Raw genomic sequence first — 17,395 nt, 5'->3', positions numbered from 1 at the left:
AATGTCTCCATTTCAGAAACTATGCTCTAAAGTAGACCTAAAAGGAGCTCATGTTATGCGCAAAGGACAGTGCTTTGTTAATGGACTGTTGCCCATAGATACCCTTTATAGAAAGCCTCCTTTTTGACAGTTGTGATAAACAGAATTTCTAAAATGAACTCTTCAAAAGTACTTTGCTCTAGTCCCCAGAAACTGTGGCACTAAGATATCACACACATGTATATGTTGTGTAACATGACAAAAAGGACATTGTAGATGGAATTATGTCTCCTGGCCTGCTGACCTTAACAGGGGGAGATTACCCTGGACTGTCTGATTAGCCCACTGTGGTCACATGCATCCTTAAAAACAGAAGATGTATTCTGGCTGGTGGTTAAAGAGCAAGTATAGGGGAAGTATGACAGATTCAAAGCAGGAGAAGGATTCAATGTACCACTGCTGCTTAAAGATGGAGGGGGCCACAAGGAAAGAAAGGAGTAAAGAGTGGACCCTGACTGATAACCAGTAAGAGAATGAGGATCTCAGTCCCAAAACAGCAAAAAATCACCTGCTTCTGCCAACAATAAGAATGAGCTTAGAAAGGGATGTTCCCCCAGAGCTTCTAGGCAAAAGTCTAGCCATAGAAGACAACCTAGAAGAAAGGGACAGCCTCTTAGAGGGCTATAATCTCCCAAAATTGAACCAGAAAGAAATAGGAAATATGAACAAACAAATTATCAGTAATTAAACTGAATCAGTACTTTAGAAACTCCCAGCAAACAAAAGTACAGAACCAGATGGCTACACAGGTAAATTATATCAAACATTTAGAGATGAGTTAACACTTACTCTTCTGTAACTATTCAAAAAAAATTGCAGAGGAAGGAATACTTCCAAACCCATTTTATGAGGCCAGCATCACCCTGATACCAAAACCAAAGATATCACACACAAAAAAGAAAATTACAGACCAGTATCACTAACAAACACAGACACAAAAATCTTCAAAAAAATACCAGCAAATAGAGTTCAAAAATACATTAAAAGGATATTACATCATGGTCAAGTGGGATTTACTCCTGTGATCCAAGGATTTTTCAGTATCTCCAAATCTATCAATGTGACACACCACATTGACAAGAATGAAATTGTTAGAAGAATAAAACCCATAAAATCACATCAATAGATGCAGGAAAAAAGCTTTTGATAACATTCAACATCCACTCATGATAAAAGCTGTCATCAAATTTGGTATAGAGGGAACACATGTACTCAGTTACTTCAGTCATGTCTGACTCTTTATGACCCTATGGACTGTAGCCCACCAGGCTCCTCTGTCCATGGGATTCTCCAGGCAAGAACACTGGAATGGATTGCCATTTCCTTCCCCAGGGGCTCTTCCCAATCCAATGATCAAACCCATCAAGGGAACATGTCCCAATATAATAATGGCCATTTATAACAAATCCACAGCTAACATCATACACAATGGTGAAAATCTGAAAGTATTTCTTCTAAGATGAGATGATGGAGAACCATGTCCAATGAGTGTGAAGAGGCAGAATGATCCAGGTGACCTTGGAAGTGACCTGTGGCCTGCTAGAGGTAGAGATAACAATGTAATCACTGGAGCTGTGGAGGCAGGTTTTCAGGGTTTAGCTATTTGCACATATGATTAAGATTTTGTAGAATTTCACTTTACAGGAGAGAAGTTCCTACAGACTAGATCTTGAAAATCTGAAATTTTAAGTGGATGTTATTGTTAAAAAATAATTGTTCCTAGTTCAGAGCTTAAATCAAAAATCCTCAATATCATACCAAAATGACTCCCAGCCAGCCATGTTGAAGCCTGTGGAGGCCTGCTGGGAATAGGATTTCTAAATCGACAAACAGGTCTGGAAGCCTGTGGTCCAAGGCCGTTTTTTTCTGGCTCTACTGGGGGTGTTTTGAACTAGAGGTATTGAAACAGTTCTAATGAGGTGGATGAAACTGGAGCCTATTATACAGAGTGAAGTAAGCCAGAAAGAAAAACACCAATACAGTATACTAACGCATATATTTGGAATTTAGAAAGATGGTAACAATAACCCTGTATACGAGACAGCAAAAGAGACACTGATATACAGAACAGTCTTTTGGACTCTGTGGGAGAGGGAGAGGGTGGGATGATTTGGGAGAATGGCATTGAAATATGTATAATATCATATATGAAACGAGTCGCCAGTCCAGGTTCGTTGCACCATACTGGATGCTTGGGGCTGGTGCACTGGGACGACCCAGAGGGATGGTATGGGGAGGGAGGAGGGAGGAGGGTTCAGGATGGGGAACACGTGTATACCTGTGGCAGATTCATTTTGATATATGGCAAAACCAATACAATATTGTAAAGTTAAATAAAATAAAATTTAAAAAAATATTAGCTTCAGTATAAAAAAAAAATCCAACAAATGAAAAATACAGTCGTTCAGAAAAATGGTTCTATACAGACATAGTGTTCATTCTTAATGAAGAGAACAAACTACAATATTTAAAATGATTTATTCTCAGAAATCTCACAGAAAGATCTGGATTACAAAAGAAACACAAAATTCTCAATCAAATCATTACTCAAATTTCTGGACTCAAATAGATGTTTGTGTACCAATATTCAAAGCAGCATTATTAACAATAGTCAGAAGGTGGAATTTCATTGACAGATGAATGAATAAACAAAATGTGGTCTATATAAAATATTGCTTTTGGACTGTCACAATTTTTTAAATTAAAATCTTACTATAAAAATCATTAATTTTATGAATTCAGTCGATTCCTTCTATAGAGGAATCACAGTACTAGTAGCAAGCAGTATCAATAAAAATACAATAAGCTAATAAAAAAAATTAAAGGTGTTTATGCTCGAGATAAAGCTGAATTCTATGTAGTCAGGAGGTGTGATTATGTGCACAAAGCAAAGAATAACACAGTAATTCCTGTTGGAAAACCAAAAAAAAAAAAAAAACAGACTAGTTAGTCTGGGGAAATGTAACTTGCATTGATGGAAGCCGTGGTATGGTTCATGCCACACTCGGAAGCAGTCTTCCTGCTCAGTCCACTGGACACAGAATCTAAGTGATGCTATACCCTTCAAGGTAAACTTACTGAAAAGTAAACAGATAAAAGTATGGACTTGTTCTCTTGTTAAAGATAAAAAAGATCACCCCAAAATGCTTTTGTTTAAAGTGATTATTTTGGTGAACTCAGCCTACATAAAATTGAACATATCCTAAGTCATGCCAGGATTTTCCTTCTATCTCAATGATATCTAGAGACTTGGTTTAGTAGTATCTCCTTCTTTCACCCAATTTCACCACCCCAAAAAAAATATTCCCTGTGCCAGAAGGATATACATTTAGCATAGATGAAATGACAACTGTTAGGTGCCAAGACATTTTATTAGGTACTGAAGATGATCAAAGATGAATAAGATAGAACACTCTTTTCTTAAGGAGATTCAAGAGATGGAGTAGTACAGAAGACCCAAAGCAAGGAAACATTAAATTACTAAGCTGTTAAAGATCTTGAGAAGATACGTAGAAATTGGAACCTAGAAGGCAAACAGCTTCCTGAAGTTAAAAGTGGCAGAGTACATAGAATGGGAAACTCTGCCAGAGCCCTCATAAGAGATGCTGTGCATTTGTTTAGTTTTTGGCTCACCTTTAAAACAGACTCTATGTATAGAAATGGTAGAGAAGTGTGATGAATAGCCTTAATAAATGAAAAACACAGGTGAGAAAAATACTGTTAAAATTTCATCTGTACACATCTTAGTCTAAGCAAAAGGAAAAATCAATCAGAAGATACTGGATCTGTGTTTTCCTAATACTGTTAGTTCTATAGCTAAGCCAGCATCCTAAGAACTGGGGTTTGTTTTTCTTACTTGTGTTATTAATTTGTTAGTGTAAATTTACACATGTCAACACATATTTATAGCAGTGGAACAACCCACCATAAATATTATAGACTTTAAGGACACATAATAAAGAAATTGAAACACTTAAATTGCTTTAACACTTGCTAATATAATTCAGCTTCATTTATATGAGAATACAAATAGCCAGATTCCTGTTAGAAAAATTATTTTAGTAATCATCCTGATTTTTCCTCCTGACTTTTCTTAAAATGTTATTTTTAATTCTAAAGTTATTTTCATCTATGATTCACTGCTTCTAATACCAACTAATGAGGATGGTAATTTTGTCCACATGGGAAAGTAAAAGTGAAGTTGTTCAGTCGTGTACGACTCTGCGACCCCATGGACTGTAGCCTACCAGGCTCCTCCCTCCATGGGGTTTTCCAGGCAAGAATACTGGAGTGGGTTGCCATTTCCTTATCCAGGAGATCTTCACAACCCAGGGGTTGAACCCAGGTCTCCTGCATTGTAGGCAAATGCTTTACTGTCTGAGCCACCAGGGAAGTCCATCCACAAGCGGACATTGCAGAAAGAAGGGCAAAGTTTTACTTCCTGTCTGGGGGCAGTTCAGATGCTAAAGAATTCTCATGCTTTGTAGTTATCTTCAGTCCAATTCATTATTTTATAACAAATGCAGCTCTTAGCACTGCTGCTTCAGCTAAGTCGCTTCAGTCGCGTCCGACTCTGTGCAGCCCACCAGGCTCCCCAGTCCCTGGAATTCTCCAGGCAAGAACACTGGAATGGATTGCCATTTCCTTCTCCAGTGCATGAAAGTGAAAAGTGAAAGTGAAGTCGCTCAGTCGTGTCCAACTCTTCACGACCCCATGGACTGCAGCCTACCCGGCTCCTCCGTCCATGGGATTTTCCAGGCAAGAGTACTGGAGTGGGGTGCCATCACCTTCTCCGTCTTAGCACTGCAGGTGTAAAATATAGGGAATCCACATGTGTGGGACTGTACTATAAAGGCTAACAGAGTATGAGATGACCCCTGCCCACAATAAGCATTCCAGGAAGTCCACAGAAGAAAGTTAGACTTCCTGAGTCTCCAGGACTTGCTTCCACCCACACCACTCCTCACTAGTCCCGCTCCTCATCATCTCCTGCCAGGATCACTGCAATACTCTGCCCTCCTGTCTACTATTCAAATACCTTTCAAATAATTGCCCTACCACGTATGTATACCAAAGACATTCTATGTGGGATTATACCACACCCCTGCTTAAAATCTTTCTACGGCACAAGAAACACTGAGTAAAATTCAAACTAATGAAACCCATGTCCTGTCCCCTGTTTTCCTTTCCCTCTAGCCTGTTCTTTGGATGTCCCATTGTCCTGCCCTCTTGATGCATGATCCATCGCGACTGAGCTCTGCAGCACACCTGTGGTCCCCAGCCCATGGGCTTCTTATTGCTGGGAAGTTTTCCCCTTTGAGCCTCTCTCAGTTCCCCTTCCCCTGAATCAAGTCTTCCTGGTTCCTGACAGATACCTGCTCATCCAAAGAACTAAAGGGTCATTCCTCTACAAAATCTTTTCTGTTTCCACAGACTGTTACCCCAGTGTCCACAGGTAGATGCAAGAGATCATCGTTTCATCCTTTGTGTCTCTTCAGTATTTTCTGTAGACTTCCATCACACTCCCTATAACGGGTTACAAAATATGTGTCTCTTCATATCTGCAAACCCTGCGAAACAGTAATGAGGTAGAAGCTATGTCTTCTTTGTGTTTCTAGGAACCGCCTTCAAGGACACTCAACCATTGCTGGTAGTAGAAAACCCACACACGAAACAACTGCAAACACCAAGAAACAGTACCCAAGACAGTGCTAAGGGATGTATACCTTGCTCGAAGCACTTGGAAAGTCCTGAGAAGTCGCACAGCATAGGAGAATGAGTTTTACAGTCAGACAGACCTGAATTCGCATCTTGACTGTCCTACCTCCTAGTTATGTGACTGTGGATATGTCAGTTCATTTCCTTATGCCAAACCTGATAATAGTACCTATTTCACAGAGGCCTTGTGTGGAAATCAGATAAGAGAGGTGAGGATCCAACACAGAAGTTGCTAAGAAAATATCCATTCTTGTCGCTTTTCCCTGAGAAAGGAGAATGATTACATACAAGTGCTAAATGACTCAAGCACAGCTTCTTAGAGGAGGTGAAATTTAACCTTGACCTTTAAGCAAGGATTTGGACAAGTACATATTGATAGAAAATTAGGCAAAGGCAGATGATCTGCTTAAAACTCTTCCCAGATTCAGCCTTTGGATGCTCTATCATTCCCACAATTCAACCCCTCATAGCAATATGAGAGCAATTATACATGAACATAATCCAGCTTCAAAACCCAAGAATATTGCAAATTAGAAAGAAGACATAAAATCACTGTAATATATTTAATAGGGACTAGTTCTTTAGTGGAGGAATGTTTCCAAAAAATGATGTTGAAGGGTATTGAGCTGCTCACTCATTTGCACAGAAGCATCATACTAGCAAACAACAGAGCTGGCACAACAACATCAACCAGTGTTTAAACAAACACAGGGAAGGTAATAATCTCCATGTGTGCATGGCTCGAGTGTTAACAGAGCAGTCTAAAGCAATCTCATTTACTTTTATGGTTAAGCGTTCAGGAAACATCTTTTACTTTTTTAACATCTGAATGTTTTCATGGCTGAAGGGATGCCAGTATAGCCTGGAAAACAATTTACAATGATGTGTAAAGTAGTTACATCTTCCAACATAAGTCTGCTTGTTCAATTATTCCACCTATATTAATAGCTCTTAGTGTCTTGTGATGTGTAATAGTCTTGATCCAATCACCCACTTCAATGGGAAGATACCGAGTGCTACCCAAATGGAAGGGTCCAGTTTGAAGTTGATTAGAAACTCAAGCCTTTGTCCCAAGCGCTTCCTGTCATTAGCTTGCTGTCATTGAGAAAGGGCGCTGTCTCAGACTGCAGGCTGGCCTGCCATCAGTCTCAGGCTAGCTCATTTCATTTCAGATCTGCAGCTAGGTGTGTGTTATCAAAAAACCCAAAGCTACTGATTTATTTCTACCTCTGTTGAGATAAGCGGAACGATCTGTAATTTGGTTTGACAAAAAAAAAAAAAAAAAATCTGGATGGCAGGAAAAGGTTTAAAGAAAGGGATAAAGACACAAAAGGCAATTTTCACAGTACCTTGAACATAGGAAGAATTTAAGAAATTTAAAGAGACTTACAAAGAATGGAAATTTTTGAAAATCCAAAGATAAGAACAGAAAGTGAAAGAATGAAGTGTTTGTTTTTGATACCATTCCTCTTGGGTTTCCTCATGTGTAGTTGAATGCAATAGACTCTGAACTGGGCTCCTTGCTCCTGAAAAATCTAATCTATGCACAGTATCTACCATAATTCTTTCTAAATGTTAAGTCAGATCCTATCACTTCTCTGATCAAAATTCTCTAATGGCGTCTAACCTCACTCAGAACAAAGTCTAGACTACACAGACCACCCACATGCCTCTCCTGAACTTTCCAGCTTCATACCTACCACCCTCCCTGGCTTACTCCAATCCAGAGGCTCTCTTAGCTCACAAAACACTAAACCAGCTCCCACCTCGGGTCTCACACATGCTGTTCTCTTCCCCACCCTACCTCCTTGAAAACTCTCTTCATTCAGGTCTCAGCTCAGATGTTATCTATTCAAATGTCACCTTCCCTGACCACCTCATCAAATACAGAAGCTTGAGTGCTATTTACTTCTTGCCCTATTTCATTGATCTTTTTAGTGTTTATCACTTATGTACATTAGATTATTTGTCTAGTTGTTTATCTGCTTATGTCTTGCCTGTTAGACTGATACCTACAAGATGGGGGATGCTGTAGTGCAGAGCCTGAAATACCAGGTACCATATAATAGATAATAAATGTTGCAAGAGGGAAGGAGAGGGGGAGGATGAGAGGAAGGATCCCTTGTCCAACTCACATGTTTGTATCTTTGCTCCCCAAATAACTGGACACGAGACTGTTTGTACAGCAACTACTTATGTCTCTTGACCCGTTTTCCATACACCTTAACACCAAGAAAAAATCATAGGCTTTGGGAGTAAAGAGATGAAAATTTAAACCTCATCTCCATTACCAAGTAACTTTTTGACTTTGAACAAGTTTTTTAAACTCTCTGTGGAATTTTACAGTTAACAAAACTTTAGACACTCATGAGCACTGGGCTAGGTATTTGGGATACCTCAGAAAAATTATTGAGAGAGTGAAATTAGCTAACTTCCATTAAAACTAACTTGGCAGAAAATGCATAATTGATGAATATTAGATCTCTGTCCCCTACACCCTACACCCCATTCTCTCAGCAGCTTTACATGGTATTATGCTCAATAACTGCACCTCGGACAAGCAAAAGAACCGTGAGTTTTTCACAGCTGTAAGTCCATGAGAACCAAGAGTGAGCAAACAAAACACCTGAGATGAAAATACTCACTTTTCACTGAGGTGAAAGTCCAAAGCAGGTACATGGTAATTCAGGGAACCAGGTACATGGTAATTCAGAACCCCTGCACCTAAGCCAAAGGAGATGATATGACCCACATCATTTTAGCTCCTTTCCACTGGGAGAACTAGTCAGGCCACTTGTGGTGTCGAGTGAGCCAAGGGGTCTGTGGCCAGGCAAGCAACCCTGTGTCACATGAAAAGGACAGTGTTAATTGTCAGTGAACACCCAGTCATCTTCACCACACCCCACCATCTCAATCAACAATGGAACAATAAATGGCTATGAGAATATGCTGTAGATTGTTTGACATAGCCACAAGCAAGAATCCTATTTTTAATTTGCTGCCACTGCGATATGTTCTTTTGAAGTACACAAATCATAACAAGTGAATGTACACTTACCCCCTAGGATAGCGGATTCTTATCCATCAGGGAGTATGAGATTACCAGGATGCATGCTTAAAAAATAAATGTAGATTCCCAGGAACCACACCCAGAGATATTTTTACAAGTGAATTTGTTGCTTCAGGCCCAGAGACTACACTTTGTGAAACACAAGGCATAAAACCACAGCTATTTCATGACTGGTGATTACACAATAGCTGCTTAATGTTAGATTGGAGACTGCCCCTCACAAAACCCCAGCAGAGGGGGTTTTCCTGCTCCAGGAAGGAGCAGGAAATCTACATGGTTTCAGATTTTCCCCATTCAAGCAACACCCACTCCCACAAAGAACTTGTTTTGCTAACCAGGTTCTATTTTTTGGTCTCCTTGGCAATGCGGAAAAACAACTTGGCCTTTTACAGAGACTCAGCTGACTTCAAAAATGCCAGGAGTTGCCTCGCAAGGACAAAGGAGACAAAGATGGATGGGGCAGATCTAAGACCCAGAAAAAGTAATGTGTGTATTTAATAACTTTAATCTTACCTACAACACTGCAGCTCTCTCCAGAGCAGGGAGAAACTAGGGTAGGCAGCCTGGGCCTCGCTCAAGCCACGAAACAGTTGTTACTCATTAACCTTGTAGAACATGACATCTGATTCTTCCCTAACACAGGTAACAAATCACTTCTGATATCAGGTGGTTGCCCCAGAAGCCTTCACACTATTTTAAGCCTAGTGCTATGCCCCAGAAATCATTCTGAATGTTATCAATGGTGATCCCAAGGAATTCAAAAACAGTCAAAGAAAGTAATTCAAAATGCTTTCCACTTTGGTTGTCTTGAAAAGATCTTTTTATGAGAAAAACAGAAAAATAAGATTTAGAATGCTTGACTTCTTGCTGATTGTCAGGTTTTACAATTGCTTGTTGAAATTGATAGGATAAAAGAAAGAGATATCTGAGCACCTGAATGTGAGCTGGGGGACAGTGGGGACAAAAGCAAAACTGATGAAATTGATCAGACCTGTGGCAGGGCCCAGCACCTGCAGGGAAGCAGAGAGTCATGGGCTAGACACATGAAAATGCCCCCACCTACTTGGAGGTCTCCTCAGGCACAACACTTTAGATAAGGTGTCTTGAGAGCACTGCAGGGTAACCCAGCAAGACATACACACCCTCCTTATAGCCCTGGGAAAACTCCCATTTGCAGGGGGAATCAAAATTATTGTCCATGAGCTTCAACACTGCCCTGCCCCTCACCCCTGTCCAGGCTCACAAGGATCATTCCTCCCAGCCGCCTGTAGCTCTGACCAGACAACCATCCCACCAGGTTGCTTTCCTGTGCTCTGTCTCCTGCATACCTGATCTACTGATGTCACCAGTCTCCCTTCTTCTCTCACAGTAATCTCCACGTCTTCATCCACTAGGCATGAGGGGGTTCCCTGCCTGTTATGGTCACTCCATCCTCCAGATCACTGACTACAGAGTTCACCTTGCCTCCTTCATGTCCTTTGCACTCCTTCATGCATGGCATAGACAACCCGGACAGGATCTCCCAAATTCTACTTTCATTTTCCAAGTTATCCCAGATTTGGGCATTACTCCTATTCCCCTAGACATGTTCCTGTCCATGCCCTCTGCCACCAGTTCCTCTCCACTCTATTCTACCAATCAAACTATGCCCAGACGACTTGGAAAATTGGTAACCCTTAACATCCAATTGTATAGAATCTACGGTGTTAATGAGTGCATTAATATTCCCAATTTCTTCCCTCTCCTTGATCTAGTTCCCTTCCTTTTGACTCAGCTTGGTCATGAGGCTTGTTTGGCCAATAACACACTCAAGTAAAAAGCCCTTTCATAATTGGTCTGGATTGCTCTCACTCTTCAACAAATGACACAAGACCCATCATAGGCTGGCCTAATGGATGATAGACATGCAAATCGCTGTGGCCCAGGTCATCCCAGCAGGAGTTATCTTAGATCAATCAAAAGCCCAACACTAGACATAGGAATGAGCATAGCTGAGACCAAAATAACTCAACCAAACCCAGTCTATCTTATCAACCTTCAGACTAAATAAATGCTTACTGTTTTAAGCCTCTGATACGTGGGCTGGTTTGTTATGAGGCATTATTGTTGCAACAGACAGTCAATATGGCCATACACAACACAAGCGATTTCAGAGAATATCTAGCACCTTCTTTGTCAGAATTGAAACGTCCCCTTTGTGTCACAACCATCCATGGAATTTGCATATTCCTGGGGTAGCAGATAAAGTGGTCACATCTTTTCATACAGAAAACCATGACTTCACACTGGATGAAAGGAGAAGACTGCTGGTAATTTAGGAGATGGTCAGGGACAGGGAGACCTGGCATACTGTGGTCCTTGGGGTTGCGAAGAGTCACACACTTGGTGACTAAACAAATGAAACCGGTAAGTCAGTGGTGAGTAGGTTTCCTCACAGCCAGCTGGAACTGGTGACAGAGGGTGTTTGCTTCAGTAACAGTTGAGGTTTCACAGTCTAGATTCTCAGAACAGGGGAAGGAACACTAAAATGTGCATCTGGAACTTTCCCTCATACTGACCCGCCGCTTCCCAAATGGTCTAGTTGTTGCAGGATTTGTTTCTGTTTTGTCTCATATCTGTGTGTATGTAGGGAAGGGGGAGTATCCAAGGGAGAAAGTGGGAGCCATAGGAGAAGTCTTCGGGATACAGTGAAGGGATTTTGTGAGAATTTTGGAGAAGGGAAGAAACTAATTAGTACTTTGAAGTATCCCATACTATTTGTGCTTTCTCTTTCCAACTTGAATATGAATTCTTGAGAGCAGGTTCCCAATCCAATACTCTCTTGAAGTGGCAGTAGAAACAATGGAAATAAAACTATATTGCAAATCATGAACTCTGTGATTAGAGAAGTGACTTAATCTCTGTCTTCTGGTATTAGATAGAAATCATGATGTTGTCTTATGTAATCAAAGATGATAAACAAGGCAGATAAGTGATAGATGGATAGAATAGCTAAATCAGCTGAATGTAACCTCCTTGCTCTAAGTCACAGCCTGTGTTACCCCAGACTATAATTCTCTATTATAATACTACTTTTTTCTTCTTCATAGTGCTTTATCATCTAAAATTATTTTATACATTTATTCACATGTTTATTTTATCCCAGTAAATAAATTTGAGTTGAATTCTCCCAACTCAAATATAATCTCCACAATGGTAAGGTCTCCATGAGAGGAGGGACCCTATGAGGGTTTACTTCTTTACTACTGCATCTCCAGGTTTTAGAAGCTGTTATGTATGTGATAGTTACTCAAAAAATAATAATTGAAAAGAGGGAGGGAAGGAGGAAGGAAGAAAGAAAAAAAGGAGGGAGAAGATGAATAAATGCATGGATACTTTATCTTTAGGACTACCTGACTCATATCAAGACCATAAAATAATCAATTTAGCCCTTCTGCACATATTTCCCTGTCTGCATAATAAAAGACTTGAGTAACATGATTTTTATGGATGCTTTTTAAATTCTATGATAATTAGCAGACTACCTTTCTGGCTGCAAGTTCTCCTCCAAGAAAGCATAATCTCTACCAGACATACTTTCAGAATTAAATAGTTACAGGAAAGCACCAGGGCTTGCCTGGTGGTTCAGCTGGTAAAGAATCCGCCTGTGATGTGGGAGACCTGGGTTCAATCCCTGGGTTGGGAAGATCTCCTGGAGAAGGGAATGGCTACCCAGTCCAGTATTTTGGTCTGGAGAGTTCCACAGACTGTATAGTCCATGGGGTTGAAAGAGTCAGACATGACTGAGCAACTTGGACTTTCACTTTCACATGAATATGTTGAAGTTCAATCTTCAAGGCACTATGGTTGTATGTTTAAGTTTGCTGCAGACAAGTCAGCTGAAATTGCAAAATCCTGATTTAAAAATATCCCTCTGCCAACATTAATTTTGAATATGACAATCACATGCCTCTGGACAGAGCCTAAAGAAACATTCTATATATCCAGAGGCCTCAACTCCCACAAGGCAGGCCCTGCTATGAGCTCCAGCCATAACTGTAGTAGTACAAAATGCTCCATGGTCTATAGAATGATCATATTGCTTTGAATTTTTCTGTAGGTTTCCTTAAAATAAAGCACAAATGAAGACCCAAATTGAAATTAGTGAAAAGTTCCCAATCTCTTGATTCATTTTCATCTCAGTAGTTGTTTCAGTCAAGGCTCTTTTGTTTGTAAGTTACAGGAAACCTCCCAGCAAGGTTCTTTTAAAGAGGACATTTGTATAATGGTGCAATGTTATCTCAGGGCAGAGATACACCTGAACCCAATAGGGGTAAAACTGTTGACTAAGAGCCAGCCAGAACATGGCTAACGTGTTGTTGGTCTTTCAGACACTCCTCTGCTCTGTCCATCAGCCTCAGATTCTTCTTCCTTTGTTATTGTTCAGTCACTCACTTGTGTCTAACTCTTTGCCACCCCATGGACTGCAGCACGCCAGGCTTCTCTGTCCTTCACCACTTCCCAGAGCTGTTCAAACTCATGTCCATTGAGTCTGTCCATCAACCTCAGACTCCTCTTCCTACAGATCTGATTTTTATCTTCACCATATCTGCAGCCACCATCCAGCCCCCAAGTTTACACTATCTGAGTTCAAGCCACATGCAGAGGTTGAGAAAAACCTCTCCATTCCAAACTCGTGGAAAAGAGACTCTGTTGGCCCAGATTGGGCCAAGAGACTTCTTTTGTTCAAATTAACTCTGATCTAGTGAGCAATCCTACGGTGCAAACATGATTGTGAACGATTCATCTGAGAGTCAAAGGGGGCAGGCCACGGAAAAATAAGGTCAGTGTTAAGACACTCCATAGGGAGGTTAACATAACATACCAAAAAGGACTCTATGAAAAAGGAGGCTCTGGTCATTAAAGGCTAAGAGATTGCCATAATTAGGACTATTCCCAACAGAGATTATGGGAACAAAGGCAGCTATACCACTAATATATACACAAATGTATTACCTTACAATTTTGTATATCAAGTCCAATATGGATCTTAATGTGCTAAAATTACAGTGTCAGCAGGGATTTGTTTCCTCTGGAGACTCTCAGAGAGAAGATATTTTCTTTCCTTTTCCATCTTCTAAGGGCTCCCCATATCCCTTGGCTCATAGCTCCCTCCTCTTTCTTCAGAGTCAGCAAGGTTGCATCTCCCTGATCATCTTCCACCACCACATCTCTTTCTCTGACCACAGTTGGAGAGTCTCTGATTTTTAAGACCCATGTGATTAGACTGGGCCCACTCAGGCAGTTCAGGATAATTTTCCATCTCAAGGACTTGATATTAATCCCATCTGCCAATTTCCTTTTCCCATCTAAGGTAACACATTCACCAATTTAAGGGATCATGATGTGGACACATTTAGGGAGTCATTATTCTGTCTATCACAGATGGATTTTTGAAATTAAAAGATAGTTACAGTTCTCTTTTTCAAGCATTTTTTTCTCATTTGCCTAAATCTCAATTATTTTTCAACTTTTCAGCAGTCATTTCATAATGGAAATACATAATCCATTGATATGAAAATGTGAAGTTTTCAGCCTTACCTACAAAGGCCATATCAACATTTGATTTGACTATTATCCAATGTCTGCAATCACCAGTTCTATTTTAAAAAAAGCAGAAGTAACACATTTTGAAACTCAACTAATTCTCAAACATGCTAAATTTCTCATTTCACTTAATTTTACTATGAATAAAACAATAATAAATAAGTTGTCCAAAGGTCAAACAAACAATAAGAGTGGAGCCAAGATTCAAATTCAAATCCCTGTCCAACGCCAGGGGTCCTATTCTTTCCTTTATATCAGACAGTCATTAAAGAATAAAACCTCATCCTTAGATGGACTTATAATGTGTGCTTTCCCATAATCAGAAATAATAACCACTCCATTAAGCATATTAATCATTCCATTAATAAGCAAATACTCTAGCAGTGTCGGACCTGGAGACTTCAGGTTGACTTCTGAGCAGAGCCTCAGTGAGTGGGGCTGAGAAGATTCTGAGGATGGCAAGCACCTTGCAAATAACTGCTTTTATCACTTGTTTATCATGCTTTAGGCTTTCTTTCTAATCCATTCCAATTACTTAGAAATAGACATGGATATGGGGAAGTGACAGAAAAACAAGTGTGCCTCAATATCTTTATCCTTAAAATGGACAAAACCAAAGGCATTTAAGTAACCCCAAATGAATGTTGGGAGATTATATTAGTTAATACGTGCAAAGCACTTAGAACAGTGCCTAGCATACAGGAAGCATCATCATCCTTACCACCATCATCACCAGCATCACTATTACAACCATCATCCATGTCATTATCATCATCATCATCATCATCATCATCATCATCATCTTCATCAAAATTTCAGTCTTAAGGTTATCTTCAGATTTTAGTCAAAATTAGAGTAAAAAGAACTGAAAGAACTCCAGAGTATGAGCTAGATAAAGCACCTCCTTGTATTTCTGATCTTCTTTGGTATCAAATATAGATATTTGTTAAACAATGACCACTCTCTTACTGGATTTTAGTTACTATGTTTTAATTACATGCTTTCATGCTTTAATGCTATTTCTTTCACTTAGTATTCCAAGAAAGTCTGAATCCCAGGATATCCATTTTAAGTTTATATGTGCTTAATTTCTTTTAAAATAAAATGACATCTTAGAAGCTTCTCTGTATGGTCCAGTGGTTAAGAACTTGCCTAACAGTGAAGGCGACATTGGCTCTATCCTTGGTCTGGGAAAATCCCACGTGTGTAGAGCAGCTAAGCCTATGCATCCCAGCTACTGAGCCCACAAGCTGCAGCTACTGAAGGCTGTGCACCTAGAGCCTGCGCTCTGCAATAAGAGAAGCCACCGCAATGAGAAGCCCACACACCACAATGAAGAGTAGCCCCCACTCCTCGTAACTAGAGAAAAGCCTACATAAAGCAACGAAGATCTGGCACAGCAAATAACAATAATAATAAATAAATCTTTAAAAACTAAGGTCAAATGACATCTTAAGCTTCATTTCTGGGAACATCTTAGGTACAGTTCGGCCTTCTTTGTAAGCAGGTAATACAAAACATGTCATGCCACTTAAACTGTCATCCAAACTATTTTCTTTTAACAAAAGTTGATTTGCTGCTGCTGCTGCTGCTAAGTCACTTCAGTCGCGTCTGACTCTGTGCAACCCCATAGGTGGCAGCCCACCAGGCTCCCCCGTCCCTGGGATTCTCCAGGCAAGAACACTGGAGTGGGTTGCCATTTCCTTCTCCCATGCATGAAAGTGAAGTCACTCAGTCGTGTCCAACTCTTAGCGACCCCATGGACTGCAGCCTACCAGGCTCCTCCATCCATGGGATTTTCCAGGCAAGAGCACTGGCGTGGTTTGCCATTGCCTTCTCCGGTTGATTCACTATTTTCACTGAAAACATGTTTGAATATCTGCTTGTCCCATCTCTTCCAGACACTCTTTACTGCTTTAACTTCTATCCCAAATGTTCTCTTTGAACATTTTGTTTGTGCTTTTATTTTATGCCCCTCATTGTCTCCCACTGTCTCCAATTCTTCCTAGTATTTTTTTGGACACTAGGGCCAACTGTTCCCCTGCTTCTCTGTTTGAGTTCTCCATCTCTCCCCTCAGTGGAGCTCCCCCTGCTGCTCTCAGAAACTTCCTGAGTCTCTCCTCCTCCCTCCTGCAGGTTTCCCTCTCCTTCACGCTGACTCCCTCTGCTCCTTCTTATTCCATTTGCCACTTTCCTCACTTCTCCTTGATCTGTAAACAGGAAGAGGTTTGCTAGAGCTGCTCATCAACCTTCTTCTTGTCAGCACACATTTCTTTGCTTCAACAGAGTTGCAGCAATTTCAACCTTCTTTTTCCACCAGCGCCTCATAATTTTCATCCTGCTGTGCCACTTCCCACTTTCTCCTCTGCAAGGCTCCAACATCAGCATATGGTCTCACTTCCCCTCCATTTCCATATCTTTATCTCTGTTCCTTCTCTAAGAGCTCCCAATGCCTCTCCCAACCTAAAGTCTGCAAAAAAAAAAAAAATCCTATCTTCTAGGCTTATAATGTAATTCATTTCCTTGTGGCTTGCTACATGAGCAAAGTACTTCTTAAAATGTATGCAACTTGAGAAAAGAGACAGAAAGTCAGGTGTTGACTATGGAAACATGGGAGGCTAACATTCAGAGCTAGGAGGATACATGATGTAATAAACAGTGTATGGAGGTTCAGGCTGAAACTCAGTACTTAAGACTGATTCTACTTCTAACTCTTTATTTAAATAAAATGATTTATTTACACTCTCTGGCCTAATGAGATTTCCAAAACATGATAGTCAAATTGCTATCCATTGTTCCAATCATCTTTGCTGCATAGCAAACTACTCTAAATTCAGTAACATAAAACAGCAACCATACTACCATGCTTATGGGTTCTGTGGGTCAGGAACTGGAAAGAACACAGTGGGACAGCTCTTCTCTACTCCATAATATCTGGGCCTTCCACAAGGAGACCGAAATGGCTGGAGCTAGAACACTGGA

General features: G+C 40.4%; 1 protein-coding gene across 27 annotated transcripts in view; it reads right to left on the bottom strand.

Moving 5' to 3' along the window:
- LOC147369033 (uncharacterized) overlaps window positions 1-17,395 on the bottom strand; it is a 1,040,253-nt gene that overhangs the window by 875,749 nt on the left and 147,109 nt on the right. For 3 of the 27 annotated variants that reach the window (XR_015167194.1, XR_015167213.1, XR_015167206.1), the window contains exons 1-2: window positions 9,341-9,482; window positions 8,403-8,597 (exon numbers count right to left, since the gene is read on the bottom strand). The exons of 21 other annotated variants lie outside the window; for them this stretch is intronic. The gene's annotated coding sequence lies outside the window, so the exon portion shown is untranslated. Of the gene's footprint in view, window positions 1-8,402; window positions 8,598-8,815; window positions 9,042-9,340; window positions 9,483-17,395 lie in introns of those variants that run through there. 3 more of the 27 variants (XR_015167182.1, XR_015167181.1, XR_015167179.1) reach the window with 2 other exon arrangements.

Source organism: Bos grunniens, chromosome 7 (assembly GCF_055505025.1).
Source record: "Bos grunniens cultivar Pamir isolate PY7600 chromosome 7, Bosgru_T2T1.0, whole genome shotgun sequence".
Classification (NCBI taxonomy): domain Eukaryota; kingdom Metazoa; phylum Chordata; class Mammalia; order Artiodactyla; family Bovidae; genus Bos; species Bos grunniens.
Note: the sequence above shows the minus strand (reverse complement) of the source record. Positions and strands in the feature narration are given on the sequence as shown.